The sequence below is a fragment of the Triturus cristatus genome, chromosome 5_2, assembly GCF_964204655.1.
Source record: "Triturus cristatus chromosome 5_2, aTriCri1.1, whole genome shotgun sequence".
NCBI classification, from domain to species: domain Eukaryota; kingdom Metazoa; phylum Chordata; class Amphibia; order Caudata; family Salamandridae; genus Triturus; species Triturus cristatus.
In genome coordinates, this window is record NC_140588.1 from 280,508,390 (window position 1) to 280,534,794 (window position 26,405).

Below are 26,405 nucleotides of genomic sequence, written 5' to 3' on the forward strand. Positions count from 1 at the left end.
TGAATTGTAATACCGTGATCAATAACATTGTAAAACTCGAGATGCTCGCTCATGGTTACTTGCGATAAATTGCAACCGTTAAAAAATTGCATAATGTAATGAACTCAGCAATCTAATGTTTACCGAACGGGTTTTTTTGAAGTTACAATTCGAATTGCACTTGCATTTGTATTGTTTTAGAAATTTAAAAATGAAATTGTACAAGTTTGATACTGATTGGGTAAAATGCCGCAATTTAGAATCAAAAACTACGAGTCTGTCTTCACCCTTTATGTTTTTGTAGTTTTCACGTGACACGGTATAATTTTCAGTTAAAATGGTTGAAAAACTTTATTGCGTTGTTAGTGAGCAAGCCTGCTGGGCAGGCGAAACGCGTCTGACGCTATCAGCTGACATTAAAGTGGATTAACTGAACGACACGGCGTCGACTCTCCTTTGTGGAAATTTGTGGCATAATGGGACCGAGTCTCGGAGGTCCGTAAACGCCGACGCGCCCTTCGTTCTGGAGGTGGTGGGTTTACCGAGGCACCAGTGGAGTTTATATATATATATATATATATATATATATTCACTGAAAAAACCATAGGTTTCACACACGTTATAGTTAGGAATTAGCATTTAAAAAACCTTGCAAATTCACTTAAAAAACCATAGGTTTCACACATATTATAGTTAGGTGGATATTTCACTCGTAAAAAACCAATGAAATTCCCCCGTTATAGTTAGTTCAGATAACTATAACTCGCGCGCCCGCAATCCACTGCTCATGACGTCACATATTACATCACTCATGACATGGTCAGTGGCATCACTCATGACATCACTGATGACATCATCATTGTGACAGAGTGGCGGTCGCGCGAGTTATAGTTATCTGAACTAACTATAACGGGGGAATTTCATTGGTTTTTTACGAGTGAAATATCCACCTAACTATAATATGTGTGAAACCTATGGTTTTTTAAGTGAATTTGCAAGGTTTTTTAAATGCTAATTCCTAACTATAACGTGTGTGAAACCTATGGTTTTTTCAGTGAATTTGTACGTTTTTTTAAATGCTAATTTATTTATGTATTATTATTTTTTTTATATATTTATTTTACAATAAACTACGTATTAAAAATTATTAATATTTTTTTTTTGGTTTTTCACCGTGCGCGCACCCCCGCGATTTTTTTTAAAGAAATTTTTTTTTTTTTTTTTTTCTGCTTTCGGGGTCCTTCAGGGACCCCCTGACAAAGGCTAGGGGGTCAGGAACTCTCTACCCTGCCCCCTTTTCACGTTCGCCAAATTCCTTTTTCACTCTCGCACTGAAAACAAACAAAATGGCGGCCGACACTTCCTGATTTCGACCGATTCGAACGTTGACTAACATGTAACCACCAATCAGAATTACGCTCGCGCACGTTAGGGTGCTCGCACGGTGCGCGCACGGTGCGCGCTTATAGATATTTATATGCTTTTAAATGCTATTTTCTCAGGAACTACTGAACCGATTGACACCAGACCTGCAAAAGGCACTTCCCTGACCTGAGGACTACCTCTCTGCCAAATTTCAAGTAATTCTGTTCAGCCGTTCGGGCTGTACCTTCGACTAAAGGTCCTATGGAAAAATGCATGGGGAAAACGCGTTTTGGGACCCCCCTTTTTTCTCAGCCCCCGCTTCACCCCGAGACTTTCAGGGTAGGAGCTTAACGGAGCGCCCCATTAGTTTTGAAAATTTCGCAAGGATTTGTCAACCGGCGCCAAAGTTATTCAAAATAGAATTTTCAGATTTCCTTGAGCAGTCATTGCTTATTTGGAGTCCATGGTAATTTAAAAGTTTCTTACTTCAATAAATACTTTAGGATGTGGTCCCAGATTGCCAGGCCTGGCACAGAGTGGGCCACAACTTTACCAATTGCCACATGTGAGTATTTCCGTTTTAGAAGCAATCAATTTGAGGTGGCACCATGTGATCCACTGATCAGTGACCCTGAGTCAACTGAAGATGAAGGGAGAATATGATCTAGGTGGAAGAGCAAAAAAATAAATAATGCCATTTCATAAAGTTGCTGGTATTTTAATCGGTGTATTTGTACACCATGTACAAGAAGAGGAAATGGGCCGATATAGGGTATGCCAAACCATAAGTAAAACCCAGAAATTCCTAAGTCTTATCATAAGGTATACTTGTAAGGCTAAAGGGTAAATTTAAAAGGGCAGTAGAATAGTATCTGCAGGTCAACAACCTCTTATGGTTTAATCCCCTTGCTCCCATGTCAAAGGTGACTTCCAGCACAAACAGCTTGTTGGACGCAGGCCGTGTCTAAATTGTTTCACTCAATTTTGGGTGTCATAAAAAGCTGAGAGGAGCAGAAATCCTGTGTGGAATTCTTCTCTCCTCCACTTCATAAAAAATCGTCCAGTAAATTCGTATTTGGAATGAGCTGGAGTTTGACCACAGCCCCGCCTGACCTCCTTTCTGAGGTGCTGGAACAATATCCTTCCCTTCCCCCACACAAGCCCTTTGAACACACTTACCACCTGCACAGAGCAAGTGTTAAATGTGTGGGTTAAACAGCTTGAAACTGAAAATTCAGTTTAGAATTCCGCCAGTAAATACAGTTCCGTGCAGTTATTTCCTATTTCCACTGGGTGTAACTCATAACAAGACAAAACATGTGTGGAGACATCAGCCACAATCGTTAGTTTTTGCCACCCGGTATTTCTGCACATATTCCCTCCAGTGTTGATGAAGAGTGATCTGGTACCTACATGGTACTAGGATATCTTTTCGCTGCATCTCTTAGATGTGTATGATTGCATCTCTGGAAAACATGTCCAAAAGGACTTAATGTCCCTGTATACAAAGGGCACTAACATATTCTGCTCTTGAATGGCTGTTTTGTTAATTTCTGACATAAAGTACCGTGCTTCGTAGCCGACCCCATTCATTTTCATGCGCTAATTCTACTTCATACTTGCTGCTATAAAAACACCTATAGAGAAGTGCTACTTGCATGTAATACATAGCACCATCAAAGAGGTTTACTTTTTGTCATACCTGGTTTGGTGTCATCAAGAATCTATACAAGAAGCCAACGGATTTAAAAAAAAAATATGTCAACCCCTTGGAGCACTGAAAGCTTCAGCATCTGAAACAGCCATCTCAGTTCTCATACAGAAGAATACAAGAACTGCCCTTTTAAGAAACCCATACCTATTTAGCATTGCTGTTTTAACTGCATTACAGCTATTCCTCCCTACAGACGTGACCCAGAGCCTGACATAGTCTACTCTATCCCACCATGGACCTTTCTAAGGGGAACCAGTGACTTAAAGCTCCTTATGGTCCAACATATATTTATAGATTATCTTTAGTTTTGCTTTTTTGCCCCTGCTGATCTGTCATCTTCCGGACGTCTATAGGCCCATGAGAAGCTTCTTATGTTTCTAGGCATAGTAATCCAAGTAGTTATTGTGACATAGTAGATCCAAAGAAAGCCTATTCCCTGCCCAGAAAAATCCCCCCCCATACTGAGAGTGAGCACATTCACCATGATAGTCAGAATTGAATATACTTGTTCTTCTGAAAAGGACTAGGATGCCCCAGATATAAAAGATATTTTTGGGGGGCACAGGGAATATGGGCATTAAGAGCACACCTTGTAGTGTTCATACAGATTAGACAAAAGGGCACTTGTAGAACTTAAATTGGGTTCATTTAGCAACACTACAAACTAATCTCAGTTTAATAAAGCTTGAAAATGAATAGATTTCACTTGGTGAATCAAGAAAAAAAGCTTCAACATAATAGCATTTAGAATCAAAGACTCTGTTAACGATGTCCCTGATAATTTACGTGGGATGGTGGCCAGGTCCAGTTGGGCGGAGCGGAGGACTCTGGCGGGTGCGTTGAATGTGAGGCGGTGTTTGAGATATGCAGGTCCTGCGTTGTGCAGGGCTTTGTAGGCACGTACGAGGAGTTTGAAGGTTATGTTTTTTGTTGACTGGGAGCCAGTGGACGTCTTTCAGGTGGCTGGGGATGAGGCTGCAGCGGAGAATATTGAGGATGAGTCTGGCGGAGGCGTTCTGGATGCTTTGCAGTTTCTTGATGAGTTTCTGGGTGATGTCGTCATAGAGTGCATTGCTGTAGTCGAGATTGATGCTGATTAATGCGTGGATGACTGTCTTTCTTGACTCAGTGGGAATCCACTTGAAGATCTTTCAGAGCAGGTGTAGAGTGTGGAAGCAGAAGGATGAGATGGCTTTGATCTGGTGGTTCATGGTGATCGAGAAGTCCAAGATAATGCTGAGATTTCGTGCGTGGTCCAAATGTGTGTGGGGGGGTCCAAGCTCTATAGGCCAACAGCAGTCGTCTAATACTTTTATAGGGGGAGAGGGGCACTCCGTAAAATTTTTAATTTTTAAATGTATTTAATACTTGTTTTTATATTGGGTGTGCTACAGGAGTCGGTATGCTGTCTAGTCATACCTTAAATAAATGTAATCATAATGCAAGTTTGAGAAACTTGCCCACTGTGCACCTTAACCAAATGCAGTTGCAAAATTCACATGTCACAAAATCCTCATACCCATTTGTCTAATTCAACCACAGTAGTAATGAAATAAACATGCAAAAAAATTGTTATGAAACATTTTCCATGAATTTTCAATTCATGTAAGACAATTATTCTGTTCGTATCACAGAAAGAACTTGATTACAGTCCAAATACTGCGAACATATAAAATCAATTCGTGAAAACATTCATTTTTCTGTGCCCGCCCAATGCATTTCGGGCCCCTTTGGCCCTTCTTCAGGGGAGATTTCTGAAAGCAATACAAAAAATATTCATGTTTTAATTCACGGGGTAACACATTTTCCAATTTCAAAATAATATCCTGAAGTTCTCACAATAACACATTCAACTAATGCATTACATCAAATCATTATTGAGACAATGATGCTGCTGCCAGTGTATTTAAAAAGAAAAAATTCTCATATCAAAAACGGGATAGAACCCATACACCCAAAGTGATTGTGTGAAAAATGGTTGACCTTGACAAACCCTTAGTCAAGTGGTTAAAAATAAACCACTTGTGTGATCCTAATTCACCTACTTTGAAAATTCCTACCTGGTTATAATCTGTTCTAACAACCTTCCTGAAAAATAACCAAACATAATCAATACAAATTAAAATCTGCTTGTTTATTTAGTTTTTAGCCATGATGAACGCTATAAAACCAACCTCAAGCGGTTCTTAAAGTCCGTTGGATGGAAAAGATTCAAGTTTGTGCTACAGTCCGATGCCATCCAAAACTTGAAAAAATCATAGAAAAGCATGTTGTGATCCCAATTGAAAACGGCTCCATGTCTACTCTGCTACCACTCTCTATATTATATTCAGTCCTCACCTTAACGGGAGTAGACATCTTCCAAGCTTCCAACCATTACAAGTGACCGCTCTCAAACTATATTTCACCGCAAGTAGATTACCAATTGTTCCGCGTCTGACGTATAAACACTGCCATCGTGATAGAAAGCGGACTACGAATTAACTTCTTCCACACTGCAATGAGCGCCATGTTGGAACGGAATAAAACCAAAGTCTAAACATGCCTCGATGAAAAACCCGAAACTAAACATTATATTCAGGAGTCTACTAAACATTCCCTATTATTCGACATACAACCACCTGCTGTTGTTTGAAAAAACCACAACCTCTTTGTGAACTCCCACCTGGTGCACAAAAGGGGAAAAAACTGTGTGCTAAAAATAAAACAAGTGATATATTTAGAAAAAAGACAAAGGGGCATATGTATCAACATCACCATTTGCGTTTCTCAAATAGCGATTTTTAAAGAATCGCTATTTGAGAATTGCAAAACGGGATGTATTTAAAAAATCACAAACTTTTTGCGATTTCTTAAAATTCCTTAATTGCGATTAGCAAATTGCGAAATCGCAATTAAGGAATACCTGCCCATTCATTTCTATGGGCCAGGAGACCCATAGGAATGAATGGGAAGTAAATCTCAAATAGCGAATTCGCAATTTGCTAATCGCTATTTGAGAATAATTTCAAAGGTGCAAGGGTGTCATGATGACACCCTGATGCACCCCTGAAATGAGCATGTGTGTGCATATGGCGCACATACATGCCCTAAGGGCATGTATGAGCGTCACGTGGCACTTTGCAAAATTAAAAATAGTGCATTTTGAAAGGAAATCGCAAATTACCACCAACTGGAAGTTGGTGGTAATTTGCGATTTCTTAAGGATAATTCGCACAACTTGGGTGCTTTTTACATATCATTTAAGAAATCGCAATTTGCGATTTCTTAAATGCTTACGCAAAATTAAGAAATCGCTAAATTAGCAATTCCTTAATTTTGCGATGGGATTTTGCCTTATACATCCCATTTTGCGAATTTTTAATCGCAAACGCTGTATTTTGCGAATCGCAGCGTTTGCGATTAAAAATTTGCTTGATACATATGCCCCCAAGTGAATAAACAAATAATATTTGCAAAATTAGGCAGTAAACTCATGTAGTAATGTAGTACAGACTGTTGTATCTCACATGTATAGCCTATTTGATTAGACAGACAAAATGAAGCAGCGCCTATTTGGCCATGTTTCAAAAATACATCATATTATAGAAAACATCCTAAATCCACCTTATCATTAATCCCTTTGGGGTCCCTAGTGTCTAACCTCCTTAGCCAATAAATTTCCCTTTGTAGCAATGTTTTAGTTACATTTCTACCAGGGGCTGGGACTATCATCTCTATTGCTTGAAATTTAATTTGTGCTGTTGAATGTCTGCACTTCATCCAATGTACAGCTAAACTGCTCTTGGTGTTACAATTGCGGCTAGTACTTTTATGCTCAGAAATGTGGGTTTTTATTTTCCTCTCAGTTTTGCCTATATAAAGTAATCTGCATGGACACTTTATAGCATATATCAGGTTTTTAGAATTGCAGTCTGCATTGTGTCTGAGTTTGATCGTTTCGCCTGTTAGTGGATGTAGAACCCCATTTCCACAGATCACATTATTGCAATGCACGCAATTCTGGCATCGTTGGGTCCCTTTAACTTCTTTTGTAATTTCCAATGATTTGTAAGTTAGCATTTCATTAAGGGTTCTTGATCTTTTATAGGTAAACAAAGGTTTTTCTTTGAAAAGGTCTTTGAAATCTCCCTCATTTTCCAACATCCCCCAACGAACATTGATGATCTTTTTAATTTGTCTGGAGCTCATGGAATATTTTGATACAAAAACCTGTCTGGTCATTTTCGTTTTAAGTTGAACGATCAAAAGACTATCACGTGTTCTCTGATCCATTTTTTTAACAGCTTTGTTCAAAATGTCCTCCGGATAACCTTTTGACATGTATCTTTCTTTTAAGATAGTAATGTTGTTTTGTAGAGTCTAATCATCAGAACAAGTCCTTTTTGCTCTTAGAAACTGCGAGAACGGAAGGTTATGAATAAATTGTGGATAATGGAAACTAGTGAATAATAATGCATTATTTTTATTTGTCGGTTTGTGATACACTTCCGTCAAGATGGTACCTTCTTCTATGGTTACAAGTACATCCAGAAATGGTAATGATTGTTTGTTGAGCGTCCTGGTGAACTGAATGTGCTCATCTTTCAAATTCAGCTGAGTGATCTTGGTTTCCAATAGTTCCCAACTGTTATTCCATAGTATAAAGAGATCATCTATATATCTGCAATAAAGCAGAAGGTGCTCTGTCCATTCCAAATCGTTGTAAATATACTGTTCTTCAAAATTGGCCATGTAAGTAGTTGCATACACCGGAGCTCCGGCAAAGCCCATCAAAGTACCTTTGAGTTGCAGATAAAATTGATTATCCCACTCAAAGTAACTGTGGTGGAGGCAAAAATGTAACATCTCCAACACAAACACTTTGTCTGCTCTTAAACTTGATTGCTTTAACAATGCCCATTCCACCGCCTCCATTCCCCCTTGGTGCGGAATGGAGGTATATAATGCTTTAACGTCCAGGGTACAGAGAAGTGTGTTATCGTTGATCCGAACTGAACTTAACTTCTGAAGAAAGTGTGTAGTATCTTTGATATATGATGCCCACTCCTGAACAAAGGGCTGTAAAAAGTAATCAATGTATTGACCGATAGGTTCGAAGATGGTCCCACACCCTGTTACAATCGGTCTAAATGTTGGATTATATAGATCTTTATGGATCTTGGGTAGCATGTAAAATCCCGGTCTCTTTGGATTCACTTCTGTCAGGTATGAACGAGTATTGTTGGTTATCCAACCCATTTCTATGGCTTTGTTTAAGATGATTTCCAATGTAGAGGTCAGTTGTTGTGTGGGATCTTGTTCCAATAAAAGATAAGTAGTTGAGTCAGAAATATGTTCTTCAACCTTCCGGCTGTAAAATGTCTTGTCCAATATAACAATGGCTCCTCCCTTATCCGCCTTCTGTATGAGAATGCTAGTGTCATGAGTCAAAGATTTCAAGATGTTGTATTCTTGCTTGGTAAAATTTCTATTTTTGAAACGTTTGACATTCATTTTAAGAAGATCATTTTTCACTAGATTCTCAAAGGCATCTAGAATCTTAGGGGATACTGGAGCTCAAAAAGTGTATTTACATTTGAACTCTAAGAATTCCATCTCAGGAAGTTCTGATTCAGAATTATCCAATGTGGAAAAAAATATCGTAAACGTAAAATCCGCATAAATTTGTATAATGCAATCTCGGTCTCAAGAGCATTAGTGTGGTATGTAGGAACATATCATAATCCTTTGTTTAAGATCCTTTTTTGATGAGAAGTAAGTTCCCTAGATGAAATGTTGACTACTATGTCATTCTCTGGCTTCTCAAATCTTGCCTTAATTTTTCTTTTACTTCTCCTTGTTTTCCTCTTGATTTGCCTGGTGGTTTATTCTGTCCATTTCCTGTGCTAAAAAAGACAACAGCAGTCGTTCTAGGCAGAGGGTTTGGAGCCCAGGATAAGGACTCTGAGTTTAACTTGAGGCAGCTGTCCTTCATCCAGGTGTCAACAGCCTTCATCCTATTGTGGAAGTTGTTTTTGGCGGCTGTGGGTTTGTTGGTGTGGGAGAGGATCAGCTTGGTGTCGTCAATGTAGGAGATGATGTTGAGTTCGTGGTTCCTGATGATGGCTGAGAGTGGGGCCATGTAGATGTTGAAGAGAGTGGGTCTCATAGAAGAGCCCTGTGGTACGCCGCTGCTGATCTCTGTGGGTGATGAGTGGAACGGTGGCAGCCTGACTCTATGTGTTCAGCCAGTGAGGAAGAAGCAGATCCATTTCAGGGTTTTGCGTGGGTGCCGGCATCGTGGGGTCTTGTGCATAGGGTGCAGTGTGAGATGGTGTCGAAGGAGGCGAGAGGTCCAGGTGGATGAGGGCTGCAGTTTCTCCTCAGCCGAGGAGGGTGCAGACAATGTCTGTGGTGGCGAGGAGGGCAGTCTTGGTACTGTGATTGCTTCAGAAGCTGGATTGGTAGAGATCCAGGATGTGGTTCACTTATATGAACTCGGAAAGTTGGACATTGATGGCCTTCTTGATGATCTTGGCTGGAAAGGGGAGCAGAGAGATGGGTCTGAAGTTCTTGAGGTCCTTTGGGTCACCAGAGAGTTTCTTCAACAAGGGGTTGATCTTTGCATGTTTCCAGTCTTCCGGGAATGTGGTGGAGTTGATGGAGCAGTTGATGGTGCAGCAGAGCTTGGGGCGATGGAGGTGCCAGCCTGTTGAAGATGTCGTGCGGGCAGGGGTCTGAGGGTGATCCAGAGTGGATGATCTTGAGATTGTCTTCAGTGTTGAGGGGAGTCCAGCAGAGCAGGGTCTGCTGGGGTTCTGTGTCATTGGGTGCAGTGGTTGCGAGTGGGTGATAGGGTCTTGGGTATCGAGGCCATTGAAGCTGTCATAGATCTCCTTAATATTTTGGGAGCCCGTACGACGTCGGGGAGTGACAGGGGGATCGTTGTGCCATAGAGCATGTTTTGGATGGAGGAGAACCCGAGGCAGTGCACCTCGAATCGATAAGCCGGGTTGCCCCAACCACTCGAGAACCAGTCATGGATCACCAGTGGCTGGGTGGCCAGATAGTAAAGGTAGAGGTTAGTCATGCTCAGGCCGCCATCATAGGAGGGGACCCTGCAGCGATCCAAGGCCAGCCGAGGCCTACCGCCGCCCCAGAGGAATTTGGTCACCATCTTATCCAGGTCCCGGAACCATGGGCGCGGAAAGGGGCATGGAGTGTTTTGTAGCATGTAAAGAAACTTGGGGAGGATCATCATCTTATATAAGGCGACTCTCCCTAGCGGATTCAATGGGAGGGCCTGCCACCGGAGCATATCTGATCTGGTTTTGTTGACTACTGGAGCCACATTGAGGGCCCAGCAGAGTTCCGGAAGGAGGGTGACCCAGATCCCCAGGTACTTAAAGGAGAGTCTCCGGAGGGGAATATCCGATTGCCAGTCGAAACATTCCCGCGACGGGTGTAGCGGGACTAGAACGGATTTTTTGGGGTTCAGATGGAGACCCGACGCTTGGCCAAACCGATGGAGGATCCGGCGGACCCGGGGCCCCGAGGTCGCTGGATCAGAAAGATAGAGGAGGACATCGTCCACGTTTAGGGCAATCTTATCGGGGGCCACATCTGGCCATTCCCATCCGCGAAGAACGGGATCCGCGCGAATCAGCACCGCCAGGGGTTCCATGGCCAGAGCGAAAAGGAGGGGCGAGAGCGGACATCCCTGGCGCGTCCCCCGACCTATGGGAAACGGGCGAGATAGAGCCCCATTGACCAACACACGGGCCCGCGGGTGTGCATACAGGACCGCTACCATGGCACGGAACCGGAGACCGAAGCCCATGCGCTCCAGGACGTCACCTAAGTACGCCCATCCCACGGAGTCGAAGGCCTTTTCAAAGTCGACCAAGAGGAGGGCCAGATAGGGGGAAAGGCGGCCGCGGTGCGCCATCGCAAGGTGTAGGCGCCGCAGGCAGTGTCTGGTCCCCCGCTCCGGCATAAAGCCACATTGATCCGGGTGGACCAGGGAGGCAAGCGACGGGCGCAACCGCTGCGCCAGGACCGTAGCATAGATTTTGAGTTCGGTGTTGATAAGGGATATCGGCCGGTAGTCGGAGCAGGACCGCGAGGGAGGCTGTGTCTTGGGGAGGGCAACTATGGTTGCTGTGTCCGTTTCGGGCCGGAACGAGCCCGTCTCCACCACGGCCGCAAATAGGTCCCGAAGCCTCGGGGCCAGAGTCTCACGATAGTGAGCGTAGTACTCCTGGGGGAACCCGTCGGGTCCCGGGGTCTTCCCAGGCGCCAGGCGGCCGATAGCCTCTTCAATCTCCTGCAGCTCGATCGGCGAATCAAGGGTCTCAGAAACCTCAGGCTGCAGCCGCGTAAGCGTCGCCCCGTTCGTCCCCAGCAACTCCTCTAGGGAGAGCGTGGACGGCCTGTGGCGGTACAGCTGGGAATAATAGTCAGCGAACGCCTGGGCTATCGCCACCGAGGCCGTGTGGATGCCACCCGCCGGGTCCGCGATGGCCGGAATGATCCTTCCCGCCCGGGGATAGGTTGCCAGTCGGTGGAGAAGAGTGCCGTTTTTGTCTCCCCAGCCGTAAACCCGGGCCACCAAGGAGCGCCATAGAATCTTCGCCGCCTCCAGGGAGTGTAGGCGAATCTCTTCCCGCAGGAAGGCCAAGCGACGAGACCGTGCGGCATCATCCAAGTCCCCCAGACTGCGCTCTAGTTCCAAGGCTTGGGCTTCGCATTCCGCGAGCTTCTGGGATTGGGACCGCCGTTGGCGTTGCAGATGCCCCTTAGCGGCGCCCCGGACAGTCGCCTTGCCGGCCTCCCACAGGACGGCAGGGGAGATGACAGAGCCCTCATTATGAGAATAATAATCGGCTATTTCGCCCCCGACCGCCTTCCAAAAAGCCTTGTCGTGGAGGAACCAGGCGTTCAGACGCCACATCGGACGGGCAGAGAGGGGGGGGGCCGAGAGCGAGGAGCACTGGCGAGTGGTCCGAAAGGCCCCTCGGGAGAATGCGTACATCCCGCACCCCCGCGCAATCGGTGGATGGTACGAAGATTAGGTCGATCCGGGCATGGGAGTGATGGGCCGCCGACGTGTGGGTGTATTGGCGCGCCTGCGGGTGCCAGATCCTCCAGACATCGCAGAGGCCCTGTGATTCAGCCCAGGATGAGAGCTGTTTTGCATGGGCGACGCGGGTCAGGGAGACCGGGCCCGTCGAGTCCAGGTGGGGCGAGTAGACAGCGTTGAAGTCTCCGCCGAGAATGAGGGAACCCGCCGGGAGTGTCGGGAGGAGACCCGCTGCGTGGGAGAGGGCCAACGGCAGGAGGGATGGCGCCGCGTAAAGGGACATCAGGGTAAGGGGCCGCCCCTCCAGAGTGCCAGAAACCACCACTACCATACCTTGGGGGTCCAAATGCACCCGGGTCAGGACAAAGGGGAAGGACTTGCGAAGCAAAATGGCCACCCCTCGGGATCCCCGTGCAAAACCTGAATGCCATACCCTGTCATAACCGTAACGGCCAAGGAAGGGGCAGTTGTTACCCAACAGGTGAGTCTCCTGGAGGAGGTGTACATCAATCTCTGCACGTTGCGCATATTTGAGGACCGCCATGCGTTTAAAACGGTCCAGAAGACCATTGACGTTCCAGGATAGTATGCGCATGGCGGCCCTAGGGACAGGTGGGTCAGCCATGGTCTAGGACAGAAGAGGGGGCCATTGGAGGCGCGTCTGAGCAGGCCCCTAGAGAGGAAGGACAGCGGGACATCGGGCGAGAGAACAAGTCAAACAGCACATGATACCTTAGCACAACAGATAAGAGGGAGTCATCCCCCACCAACAAAAGCTCCCCAACGAGGAAGAAACAACCCCAAACCAACCCCAACCCCCCACCACCCACCCTACACTTCGAAAACGGAAGCATCTGTCGCCCGAACCAAATGGAAGAACCACCAAGCTAAAACGCTTGGGCTTGAGCGCTAGTGGACCCCTGATACAACTAAAGTCAAGCCTGATTTACCTGCCCTGGCCAAGAGCAACACTGATAGCGGAGCATTCCACCCCCCGCCCAGGCATCCCCCACCCCCCCTCCCCCAAAAGAAGCAAAGAAAGTCAAATGTTAGGGCTGCGAGAGAGGTCCGCAGTGTCCACCAACTCGGCCGGTTGGGTTGCAGGGCCCGTGAGCCGGGGTGACACGGCCCGCCGTCCATCTGCCACGGGACTGGCGTGTGCGTCCGAGGAGGCAGAGGAGGTTCTCGACCCCCGGCGTGACCGTCCCCCAGAGCGCGTGGTGATCGCCTCCCCCGCTGTGCGCTCCCGGGGTAATGTGCGGATCCACCGACGGGTCTTCGATGTCCGGGGCCTTCCCCGTCCCCCCCGCATACCCGTAGGCGATCCGCGCCCAGAGCGAAACAGGGGGTGCTCCTCCGTCAACCAGGTCCAGGCCGCCCGCGGGGTATCAAAGAACAGAGTCTTGTGCTGGAAGACGACCCGGAGGCGGGCCGGGAACTGGAGCTGATATTGGAGTCCCAGGGAGCGCAGCTTTTGTTTCACTTCCATGTAGGAACGGCGCAGCTCTTGGACTTCGCGGGTGTAGTCCGGGAATATCATGATTTTGTGGTTCTGGTAGTGGAGGGCACCCTTGCAGCGGGCCTAGCGGAGAATGGCGTCCCGGTCGCGGAAGTTCAAGAGCTTGAGGATGAACGGCCGGGGGGGCGCACCCGGGGGCCTGGGGGCCAGGGAACGATGGGCTCTCTCCACCACGAACGAAGTAGATAGGCTGTCCGCCGGCATCCAGGACCGGAACCAGCGCTCCATGAAATCGTCCGCCCGGCCCGATTCAACTCCCTCCGGAAAGCCCACTAAGCGCAGGTTGCTGCGCCGAGCACGGTTTTCTGCATCCTCGACCCGGCGGTGTAGTTCCTTAGAGTGGGTGGTCAGCTCCCGAACCTGGTCCTGTAGGTGGCGGATGTCATCCTCAGCGGTGGATATCCGGGACTCGGCTTCTGAAATGCGGGCGGTGGCATTCCGCAGATCCTGCCGGAGAAGAGCAACGTCCACCTTGACCTCTCCCACCATGCCCTCGAGGGAGGCGCGGGAGGAGTTGATGGCCTGCAGGATGGCAGCAAGGTCTGTAGCGGGGGCCGGGGCCAGCGCGGCCGCGGAGCCGGGCCCCTTGTCGGAGGTCGTGAATTTGTTCATCCTGGTTTGGGTGGCCCCGGACGCCGGCTTATTGGCTTTGTCTTTACCCATTTCTGGGGCGGCCGTCAGCGAATCGGGGCAACGGACTGAAGATACACCAGCAGGATATCAGCGGGTGCTCGAGCGGACGTGGGACCAGCAGGGGGACGGCGGGGGGAACCCGCGGTCGGAAAGGGCCTGGCACCACCAGCCCCAGCGGTCAATCTCTGATGAGCTCCTCAGCGGGGCAGCGAGTCCGATCCCCCGCCGCAGTCGCGTCCGTAGGCCTCCCCCAGCGAAGCGAGGTCCAGCAACGCAGCTCACAGTCCCAGGCCAGCGGATCGTTCCTCAAGAGCACCGCAGCCGGGAGTCGCCAGGGCCATCCCTCCTGTGCACAGCCCACCTCTCCAGGGGGACACCTCGCCAGTGCGTTCTCCCCGCCACCCCCAGGGGGGGCACGGTGCCGCCTGTCGGATATCTTCAGCTGGAGCCCCGAACGATGAGGGGGGGAGGGGGGGGAAACAGCACCGACACCCCCCGACCGCCGATGTGCGGCCCGAGTCAAGGAGGGCCCCCCCACACCCGGAACCGGCAGCCAGTCTCGGAGCAATGGGGCCGGGTCCGCGCCGTAGCCAGGTAGAGAAGGTAGAGAGAAGGGGGGGGGGAGCGGGGGTCCGGGTCCCCCGGCCGCCGACGCACGGCCCGATGGGGGGTCTCCCCTCCGCACCCGACCCCCACAGCCGCCCCGGTGAAACGGTCCCACGCCGCCGCACTCACCGCCTAATCTGCCATCGGGTTCCGCACGAGGGGGGTCCCATCACAGCACTCCAGGGGCTCCGGACTGCAGCCGCGAAGCAGTACAGCACCCAGCCGGTATCCACAGCACCCTCGTCCCCGGCCGGGTCAGGCCTGTGCCCCTCGTGGGCGCCGCGAGCTAAATTTGCTGCCTGCCCGGGTCGCGGCTCCGCAGCCGCCACCGTCCGCCGCCGGCCGGGCTGCGCGTCGTCTAGGCAGGCCCCCGGTGATCACAGCGCCCCAGGAGCCGGCGTGGGGCAGCAGGGCAGCTTCACACACCCCAGCGCCCAGATCGTGGCCGGCCAGGGCAGTCCAGGGGGGAATCAGGCGGATTTGCGGGGACCGGCGTCGGGAGCCTCACGGAAAGGCGTCCATGACGGTCAGGCGCCACCTAGCGCTCCCGTAAAATGGGAAATTTAATCATAACAAAGATGTTCAAATTATTTGTATTTGTTTTGAAAATTAGGAGGCAGTGAATTGAGATACTCTCCCTCGGCTATCTTTGATAACGAAATTGAAGCCCCATTTTAGTGTAAGTATAATCACTAGATATGAACCTAACACAGGCTATTTTGGTAAATACATCCCCGACATAAGTATGAGTGGGTTTACCAGCATAATTAGTATGTTTTACAGGTCTCCCTTACGAATAATTGAATAAATTCTATTCAGGAGACTTTTGATATTAGCTTTGAGGTTTTATTAAGAACCGTCAATAGATTATTGGGGTTGGAAAAGTGTATATATCCCTACCCTGAACCTTCACAAGCATGATAAATACTTAGTATGGGTTCTTGTACCCTCTTCCATAATGCAATGCATTGGTAGATTGTGATTTTCACAATCCAATATTGTGAACCTAAGATAAAAAAATAGTACTATCAGCACCAATATGTAAATTAATTGTGTGTATCCTCCTTTTTTATAGATTGTTTTTAATCGATATTGAGAGCTGTTTTAAAGTATTGGTCCTGAAGAAGGTGTTACATACTAGATATTACACCGAAACGCGTCGACAAGAGGACAAAAATTATATTTGCTGTTCTTATATTTTTATTTTTTTTATTTTATGTAAGTGGTTTTAGGACAAGAGGACAAAAATTATATTTGCTTGTATTGTTTATTTTATGTAAGTGTTTTATTATATGTTCAATTCAATTATGTGTAATTATTGATTTCAAATGTTAAATATGTGTGTTATTAAGGTCTGGGATTGTATGAACTGCATTCATTGATGGAGACTGTAAAACTTCAAGCAGTCCTGGACGCAATATTGTAAATTCCATCTGTGAAATAAGAATTTTAATAAAAAACATCATATCCTATTTCTGTGGTGCGAAAGTTTGTAGATTTTATATCTTGGGTTCACAATATAGTATATTGTAGTATCCTCAGGTCATGTTATTATGTTCCCTTCATTCTGTACCTAGCTGCTCAGCCAGTGTCAGTGTTCCGCGTAGAATGTTAGTGTGGGTGGAATGCTTAGATACTGTGTGGGACTGGGACAGTTGGGAAGATGGGCTGAGCAGCTAGGAGGCTGCTCCTGGTGGGGCTAATGCTGGGGCCTATGTTGGGGCCTATTGTGGAGCCTGTTCTGGGTTTACTACTTCTACACCTAAGATCTCAATAAACTTCATCTACTCCTACCTGGCCACGTCTACAGCGTCTACTTGTACCTCCTACACACGTGGGGCTGGACCACTACATATATACGACTCCATGAGTGGATAACTTAAATCAATACAAAAGGGAAGCTCTTTTTGAATACTCTACATACCCGGTCCCTTTTGGTATACCTGGGAAACTCTCTCTTTTTTTGTAGCTTTCTTGAGGGAAGCCAGTGTGTTAACTCAGTTAGAGATCCATTGGTGGAGGTTGCAAGCTGAGGTATTAGCATCTGCAGAAGACGGAGGTGGAGTTTTGCTGAGGGAGGTGGTGAGCTGTTCTTCAGTGACCTTGTTCCTGCTTCTGCGAGGGTAGCACTGGGTGTGGTGGTGTACAGTGTGTTTGGTGAAGGAGAAGTGGACACAGTGGTGGTCAGCCTGAGTCAGCTCAGAGGTGTGGCTGAAGGAGAAGTTATCGCTAGCGGAGCACGTGTCCTGTTGAGTGGCTTGGAGAGTTGACCAATTCTCTGAGTCTGATGGTTGTGAGGCTTTCCAGCAGAGATGATGTGTTCTTGTCATTGGGGTTGTCCAGATAAGAGTTGAGGTTGCCAAGAAGGATGCAGTCTGAGGAGGTGTGTGGTGCGATGAAGTCGATGATGTAGTCGCTGCAGAGTGGACAGGGTCCAGGGGTCTGTAAATGAGGGTGACATGGGAGGTGGTGTTCGGGTTGGTCTGAACCTGGAAGTGGAGGTGCTCCTTGTTGGTCGTGGTGTCGTTTGAGTGGGTGGTGAGGCGGAGGGTGCTTTTGTATATGACGGCGATGCCTCCACCCGGTTTGTGGATGTGTTCCTTGTGAATGATTTTGTAGCCATCCGGGATGGCAGTGGTGATGTCCGGGGCGGAGGAGTAGTTCATCCAGGTGTCTGTGAGGAAGGTGGTGTCAGTGAGGATGGAGTTGAGTAGGCCCCTGATCTCCACAGCATGTTTGTGGAGGGAGTGTGTGTTGAGCAGGATGTAGCTGAGGGAGTCGGTACAGTATGTGTCAGCCGTGCTTTGGTGGGTTCTTTCATTAAGGTCTTTCTAGTGGATTCCCTTGACAGTTTAGCATTGTTGATTCCCCTACCTCAGACTAGAATGGAATCTTAGAACACTCATCGACCGTCCATGCAGAATTTGGATGTGGACCCCTGATCCTGGGAGGGGATGTCACTCAAGCCTTAGGTGAATGGAAGCTAGTTTAATTCTGACCCTAAAAGCGGGGATACTTGCTATACTTCTAGATCGACATTTTTCATTGAATTGACAACTGAGGTGGGCAAAATTGACTGTCTGAGGTTGCTGACATCTAACATGATTGGTATGCCACTTGACTTGCAGACAGTTTTCTTTAGGTGTGTTCTATGTCACTCTGGGCAGAACTCTGCATATAACTTGGAAAGGAAGCGTTATCCAGACGAGTGTGACAATTAAAATTTAGTACTTAGTGTATGAGAATACACTTAAAACTCAAGCATACATTTAGGAAACATATTTTAGCTGGACTAGTTTAAGAACAGAAAACAAGACTTTCCTGGAAAAGGTAAAATCATCCGTCCAGGAGATACATACTAGGGTGACTGAACTAAAACAGTATTACTTAGGACTGCTGTACTATATGAGGTCAGAAAAGGCTGAAACACACTTTGTTTACAAACGTAGGTAGTGTGGGATAAACAGTTAATGATGTGGAACATAAAAGGTTGGAGGTTTGGTTACTTCTGCTTTGAAAAATGCACATTTATTTTTAATTCCTAATGCGTCTGTAAACTGCAATTGCATAAATCCAGTCATAGATTTAGACTCTTGTTCAGTATTTTTTCTTATCAGTACTTATCGATCTGTCTGCTGGAACAGAGTGATGCACACTCTGAAGACCCGTTCCTGTCTCCTCCTTCTCTCTGCTGCTGCTTGAATCTGCATCCTCCTGGCTATGACATACAGCGCTGCCATTATGGAAGTCCCTGGGGCAATCTGGGGCTGTTTAAATAGGTTGCACCTGGTTACCACCTGGCTTGAGTTGGTGGTAATTTCCAGGTGCAAAATTGCGAATTCTACTTATTCGCAATTGGCGACTTTTTGATACATTGGTTAGCGAACTCGCAATTTGCGATATTCTATTTAGCAAATTCACAGATTGCGGCATGGTAATTGCAAATTCGCAATTGACTTTTCAGAAAACAGTGGCCTCGCAAAATTGGTATTCGCTATTTTTGTGAATCTCTATTTTGCGATGCGACTCACTGAAATACATTGGAGAAAGACATTTTGCGATTGCGAACACTGTTTTTTTGCGATTCACAGCGTTTGCGACCTCAAAATTGCTTGATACGTATGGCCCTTTATCTTTTGCGTTTATGCTAGGATTTCAAAAGATAGTGTAGTTCTTCATCTTTCATAAAGCCTTGTTTGTAAGACCCTAACTTAAAAGTCCAGAAGCTCTCTCTCTCCCTGAACCTAAGCACTTGATTGCCTCCTCATCTGTGTTTTTTGACACTATTAACGGCCACACATCTTACATCTTTCAACTTTAATCTGCATTCAGTATCCCTAGTGACATGAGATCTGTTTTCATGGGATTTTTGAAAGCCCTCAAATGCTCTTTCCAGCGTTCTTTAACAGCACAAATTGTTGAACCAACATGAATCATTTCACATGCACAGGTAATCACATAATTACAACAGTTTGTATAACAATTTAAAAATTCTCTCTCATCCACCAACCTGTGCATTTGTTAGATGGTGAAGTCTGATTAAGTGAGTGGGGAGAGTAACATCAAGCAATCCACATTTCATTTTTTTGCTCATAACTTTCCTAGTACTGATCAGCAGTGTTGTCATGGTTGACTTTAAAAGTGTGCTTTCCTTACCAGTTGAGGATATTGATTGGTCACTAATATTCTAATCCATGAAAACACTGGGTCGAAATTAAGAACAAACTGTTGGCACAGACTAAGGGCCTCATGTAGGTAGCGAAATACCGGTCGGTAACGGCCGATTTTCGGTAAATATGCCGTTACCGACCGGTATTCAGACAAGTGAGATGTAGGAGTCCAAAAACCACTTTTCGGTAAATATGAGGCGGTAAATACCGATTCATAGTTACCGAATTCTAAAATACCGATTCATATTTACCGAATACATAATTAACGAATCGGTAAATATGAAGTGGTAAATATGAAGTGGTAAAAATTAAAATGACATGTAGGAGCACTCGGTAATTAAGAAATCCAGGAAAATCGGTAAATAAGAGTCGGTAATTAACACGGATTGAAAGCAGGTGGTAACCATCAACAATGCACATAAGCAATACCAAAATGCAACAGCGTGGACAACATGGCCGCTATGTACGTCATTGCAAGGCGCCTACGTCTACAGGCAGCAGGACTGAGGGTGTGGCGACGGGAGGAACAAATCTACAGACAGCGCATCACACTATTCCAGCTGACTGATGCAGAGATACATGAGAGGTACAGGCTACACCCCGAAACCATCATGGACTTAATCAGGGACCTACACCCACTCCTGGACCAGCCAATAAGAAGGGCGCACGCCATACCCCCACATGTGCAGGTGCTCTGCAGCCTACATCTGTTGGCATCCGGCAGTTATCAGGTGGTGATAGCTGCGGTGGGTGGGGTATCCCAGAGTTGCCTGTCACGTTTCTTCAGGAAGTTCCTGGATGCCATGATGCAGAGAATGCACCACTACATAAGCTTCCCAAACACACAGGCTGCACTGCAGAAAACAAAAACAGACTTTTATCACATGGCACAGTTCCCCCATGTCATCGGCTGTATTGATGGTACACACATCCCAATCTGCCCACCAGCTGACACAGAGCACATCTACAGGAACAGGAAGTCCACCCACTCCATCAATGTGCAGGTGATCTGTGATGCAGGGAACATCATCACAGATATTGTTGCAAAGTTTCCTGGGAGCACCCACGACTCTTACATCTTCCAGAATAGTGGGATCTACACACGACTGAGTGCCGGAGAATTCGGAGAGGGATACCTGCTAGGTAAGTAACAGTGACGCCCCTTGAAACCTGCAAATCATAGTGTATAGAGGCATGTTACTGATGGTTCCCTTTTACTCATCCAGGCGACAGTGCATATGCATGCCGTTCATTCATCCTCACTCCCTACCTACACCCAGCAACCCAGAGTGAGAGACGATACAACGTGGCACACAAAACAACACGCAATGTGGTGGAGCGCACGTTTGGACTACTGAAGAGCAGGTTCCGTTGCCTGCACAAGAGCGGAGGCGCACGCCAGTACAAACCCATCACCTGCTGCAAGATTATTGCCACTTGTGCAATGCTGCACAACCTTGCCACGAAAAAAGGTACAGATGTGGAACTAACATATTTTGAGGACAACGAGGATGAGTCAGGCCAGCCAGAGGGCAGCGCAGCTAGAGTGCCAACTGCAATCGATGGGAGAGAGAGACGGGCAGAGATCACATGCAACTATTTCTGAGTAAGTGAGGGGACACAGCGAGTTGTGAGAAGTCATGACGTAGTTTTAATGTGGCACCACGCCATGAACACATGAACAGGCCAATCTGGCAATATACCATCTATACAAGGAGTATGTCCAGGGTTACGTCACCCAATGGGAAGTGGCTAAGCAGGGCTACATCAATGTTTGTGCATACGCGCTGCAGTGGTGGATTGCACGGCCTGTGCATCCTCACTAGAGCCAACCCCAAGCCGCCTGCTGCTCCTGCGTGCTTCTGGGACGGGGGGTGTGATGCTGCTGCTGGTGTCGATGCTCTCCGCAGCATCCCCTGCAGCAGTTGTCGACGCCTGACTAGTCAATAGCACCCCTAGTGCACTTGTCACCTGCACCATCCCCCGAGACAGGTCGCTGCAGCACTGTGTTAGGCCCTCCTGCATCGTCACAGAGCGCCGGCACAGTAGAGAAGTCGCAGTTGCCAGACGGTTGAGTGCCCTGCTGGTAGTGTCCCTTCTCTGGCGTTCCCGGCGCCGTGCTTCGATGTCAGCATCTAATTTGCTGCACAACTGCTGGATTGACTGGGACATGTCCCGAATGCCCGCAGCCATGCCGCTAATGTTAGTGTCCATGTTGACTAATGTTGTCTTCATCACCCGCATGTGCCTCTGGACTGACATGACTGCCTTTGATTGCAGGCGCTGTTGCTTCAACATTTGGCCCTCGAGCCCCAAGAAGACACCATGGCCGTCAGTGGGTGCTGGTGGACTCTGGACACGCGACCTGCGGCGCCCTCTTGCTCCCGTCTGTGCTGCCTGTGAGGTGTGGGGCACAGTGGCATGGCTCCCTTCCTGGGGCCCGGTGCGGTCTTCTGGGCCCATGCTGTCGTCTGACGAGGTGTCTAAGGCTCGTAGCCTGGCTGCTGGACGCCTCCTCATTCTCACACCTGCAAGCGGAGATGTGGCCGGTGATTCGAACATGAGTGGCGATGCTGGCTGTGGTTGTGGTGATGCTGGCTCTCGGTGAGGTGATGCTGGCTCTGTGTGCGGCGAGGCTGGCTGTGTTGGTGGTGCGGCTGCAAGTGGGCCTGCTCCCTGGTCTGAACTCGTGCTGGCTAGAGGTGATATTTGTGGCCGGTGTGCCGTCTCTCCTGCAGCATGCCCTGTCCTGTATGATGTCACATCTGTGGACAGAAATACAACATTGGCTCAGTGTCCCCGAAGGGCTGCATTGCAAGCGTCACAATAAATCATTTCACATTCCAATATGTCCTCTGTCTCCTTGTGCCTCGAGTGCGTGACATGCCTGTTGCCCTGTAACATTTACGTCATGGTTAGTGTTGCCCTGACTACATCTCCCGGAATGCATTGCCTGTCTGCACTGACACGTGTGGACTGCAGTGTGATTCTCGTTTCACAATGGGGGATGTGGGATAGGGGTAGGGGGGGCTACATTGCTGTGCTTTCGTCTTACCTTGGTGTGTTGCGGCTCTGGCAGAGCTGTCGGCGTCCCCAAGACCCACGACGCTCTCTTGCTCGATTGTGGCCGCCACCAGCTCCTCCAGTTCGGTGAGGGCAGGTGCCCTGTTGGTTCCACCTCCGGTCTGGCTGGCCTCCTTCTGGATGCCGCCCATCTTCCTCTTGGTTACAATCCTCAGGTCATACCAGCGCTTTTTGAGGACCTCAATGTCCCTGTGGGTCACTCCCACAGCATTGACCTGCGCCTGGATGGCCAGCCATATGTTGCGCTTTTCAGCCTCAGGCACTTGCAGGGATTGCCTCCCAAACAGCTTCTGGTGCTGCTTCACCACCTCCTCCACCAGCACCTGGAGTTCCTTGGGGCTGAATTTCAGCTTCCTCCTCCTTTCCCCTCCGTCTTTCTGTGTTCTCTGGCTGGACATGCTGTTCGTTTACTCACTCGCACATGCAACGGCTCCCTGCCTCTCCTCTGCACTCCAAGCCTCTCCAGGGTTGGCTAATTATGTACACCTGCCTGGGTGTGGCCACTTCGGCTAATTATGTACACCTGCCTGGGTGTGGGCACTTCCTGGTTGGGTGGGCTGTCGTTGCACAGGATTAGCTGTTTCGTCAAGTCATGTGATTTTATTTACCGAATCCGTACATACCGATTCGGTATTTTCCGATTCGGTAGATACCACCTCGGTATTTTCCGAATCGGTAAATACCACCTCGGTATTTTCCGATTCGGTAAATAACACCTCGGTATTTACCGATTCGGTGAATTCCGATTCGTGATTACCGAATGTTACCGAATCGGTAACTGTTACCGAATTTTTACCTACATATAACTTACCGATTCTAATTTACCGATTCGGTACGGCTCGGTATTTAAGAACCGGTAAAATTTATTTACCTACATGAGGCCCTAAATGTCCTTTTTTCCTGGTTCCCTTTCTGCCATCTCTTGAATTTTTCCTTCATGTCCATTGTTGTGTGTACTTTGTTCAAAAGAATTCACAGTGCTAAGTGTCAAAACAGTGACACGTGTTTTCTCCTCTGTTTTTTGTGGCTTTCCCATTTCCTTTTTTATGATACCGGCATGGTAGGTTCAATAAATAGATATAGATAGGGTGTTCGAACTATGCACAGATTCACATTTGTGGGAGTGGGAGTCCATTTTAAGACACTTCCCTTTAGGCTTCTTCACTGTGTTGACATATTTACACCTAAAGGACGAGCCACAAAAGAGCAGGAAGGAGATTTATGTGCTCCCAGCTTTTGAAGATATTTGCAATGGTCAGATCAGGTGATGTTTAATACCTGTAATTTAAAGACAAATATTAGTCTTTAAATGTCCTCCCTGACTACTTAGCAGTTCAAGTAAAAACAATTCTGGAAGTCCCATCTCTAGATGACGTTTGGGAAACCTTACAAAGGTGCGACCTGACTCTAGAACATCTTTCCAGAATCAAAAAGGGAAAGTCTAATTAAGCTGCATATAGTGTAGGGCTACAGTCATCTTTATTGGTAATGGGTGTGCTTGCCCTATGGTACACACATTTTCAAAATATATTTTTAACTGGAGCAAACACAAGTCTGAGCCTCCTCTTTGCCCCAGAGGATCTACTACTGAGAATGTATTTTCGAAGATCAGCAGTCATTGCTTGAACTAGTGCTATGCCATCTAATCGAGGCTGGGCCTCTAGTACTGTATAAAAAGGGCCTAGAATCCCTTTAGAATAGCAGTAGCTTGTAGAGTGAGAGGAGTCTTTGCTATTGAGAGGCTCACTGGAGCAGTAAAGGCATCAAGCTTGAGCAGATTTGCTAGATCTTGCACACATATATGAAAGAGTAAGTCCTCCTCCCGCACTTATTTGTAAGCTGATAGCAATATCTCCATCAATAACTACCCATATTCTCCTGCTATTTTGGATAAATATCATTATGACAGCTTCTCGCCCACTTGTTAATGAACGACAATAGAAGACAGAAACAGTGGTTTCTCGTGATCTGTCCCATTTGCTACCCCAATACACTCCATGTAATCATACATACCTATGTCTTAATGTATTCTTTTCATTTGACCTTTATGTAGCCTTATATTACACACATTTTGACTATAAACATTTTGAAACGTCCTTTGAAATAGTCTGTTTCCGTTATTTGCTAAGGCCTGTATTCCTCCAACACATTAAGGTGAAGTCTATGATTGAAAAACAGCATGGTTTATTAAAGAAACTTTGGCTGTTTTACAACAACACATCAACTGTCCATATATCCATGTAGAAAATCTCACAACATGGCTTCTGGTTTTCTAAAGAACAGGAGGCAGTCAGGAGAGTTGGGATAGAATAATCTCCTGCATATCTACCCTATACACAATCATAAAGTGGAGATTTTTCTCTTCTCTATAATGTTAATAAAATAACCGGCTCTCATAAAGAAGAGTATTGGTCACCAAGATACTCTGTTTTTTTTCCAACAGGTGATTTGGTGTTGCCTATATTTTATTATTGTTTTGAAGTGTGATAAAGTAACTTACATGATGTAGGTGGGAGAGAAAGTAAAGATGTAGCATGCCATACTCAAAATTTCAAAGCATTTGAAGTCAACTATTCACAAACATATTGAAGTCATTGTATAGAATCATTTGCTTTGCAAGTGATAGCTTGGTCATCACACCTACTACCATGACAGGAGTTATGCCGAAAAAGATTGTGGCGCCGCATGTGTGCTGCCCAGTTATGATGCCCACATCATCAGCACAGTCAATCCTGTCCACATTTGGCCTCCCCAAATGCTGTGATAGTATGGCCTTTCTGAGTGGCGGGCCCCAGTGGGAGTCAACAATTCATCAGAGGATTAGAGCATCTCAGGATTCAAGTATCTACCATAAAAGTCAAGCATTCGAAAGTCTAATGCAGTGTTTGAGAAACCTGCATCTATAAACACCACAACCAGGGCGTGGCTCATCCTTGGTTTTCCTTCTTGTTGATGAGAGGAAGCCTCTGCTTGGACTCTGACCTTGACCTGTGCTCCTCTACATGGGTAGCCTCTGGGGCGTTAGGCTACTCCCCCTAATGTTCTTGCAATTGAAAAACTTTTACATTTGTAAATTGGTTCCTTTAATGAACACGGGCTGCTTTAAATAAAAATAAATCTGTTTTTTAAAATGCAAACATAGGAATGATTGGCTGTTGTCCCTTGCAGGCCACCATTCCTGTGTGTCTAGCCAATTGCAGGGGGTCACAAATTGCAACCTTCCTAATAAATTTTCATTAGGCACATCGTTTTGTGACCCTCTATAAATATTTATTTTGCAAATGGATCTAATAGAAGACAGGTCTGTTGCTGGTCAGAAAAAGTCTGTGCTAAAACTGAAACAACTTTTTTTTACCAGTATTTTAATACGTCTGGACCTAGGTTCATTTTGCTTTCTAGTGTGTGACCTGTGCATATATTAGTGTCACCTACTGTATGACACGATAGAGCTAGGCAGAAATAGATTTACAATCGCACACATATTAAGATTTTGGCATACGATACAAACGATTTTTAAAAGCTTCTATGTCACTTTCTAATGCAATTTTCAAAGAAAAAACTATCTCAGAGGGAAATGCTCTGAGATTAGTCTAAAATATATTTTCTTTTTCATATTAAGTGGCACACAGTGTCTAAAATCGACGTTCTGAACTTCTGACTGGCTTATGCCTATGTAAGCCTCGTGTAAATATTTAAAATAACCACAGCTGTCCTATTATTTCTGCCACTTTGATAAATTGCCGCTGCTTCAAGTCTGACTGAGACTTTACA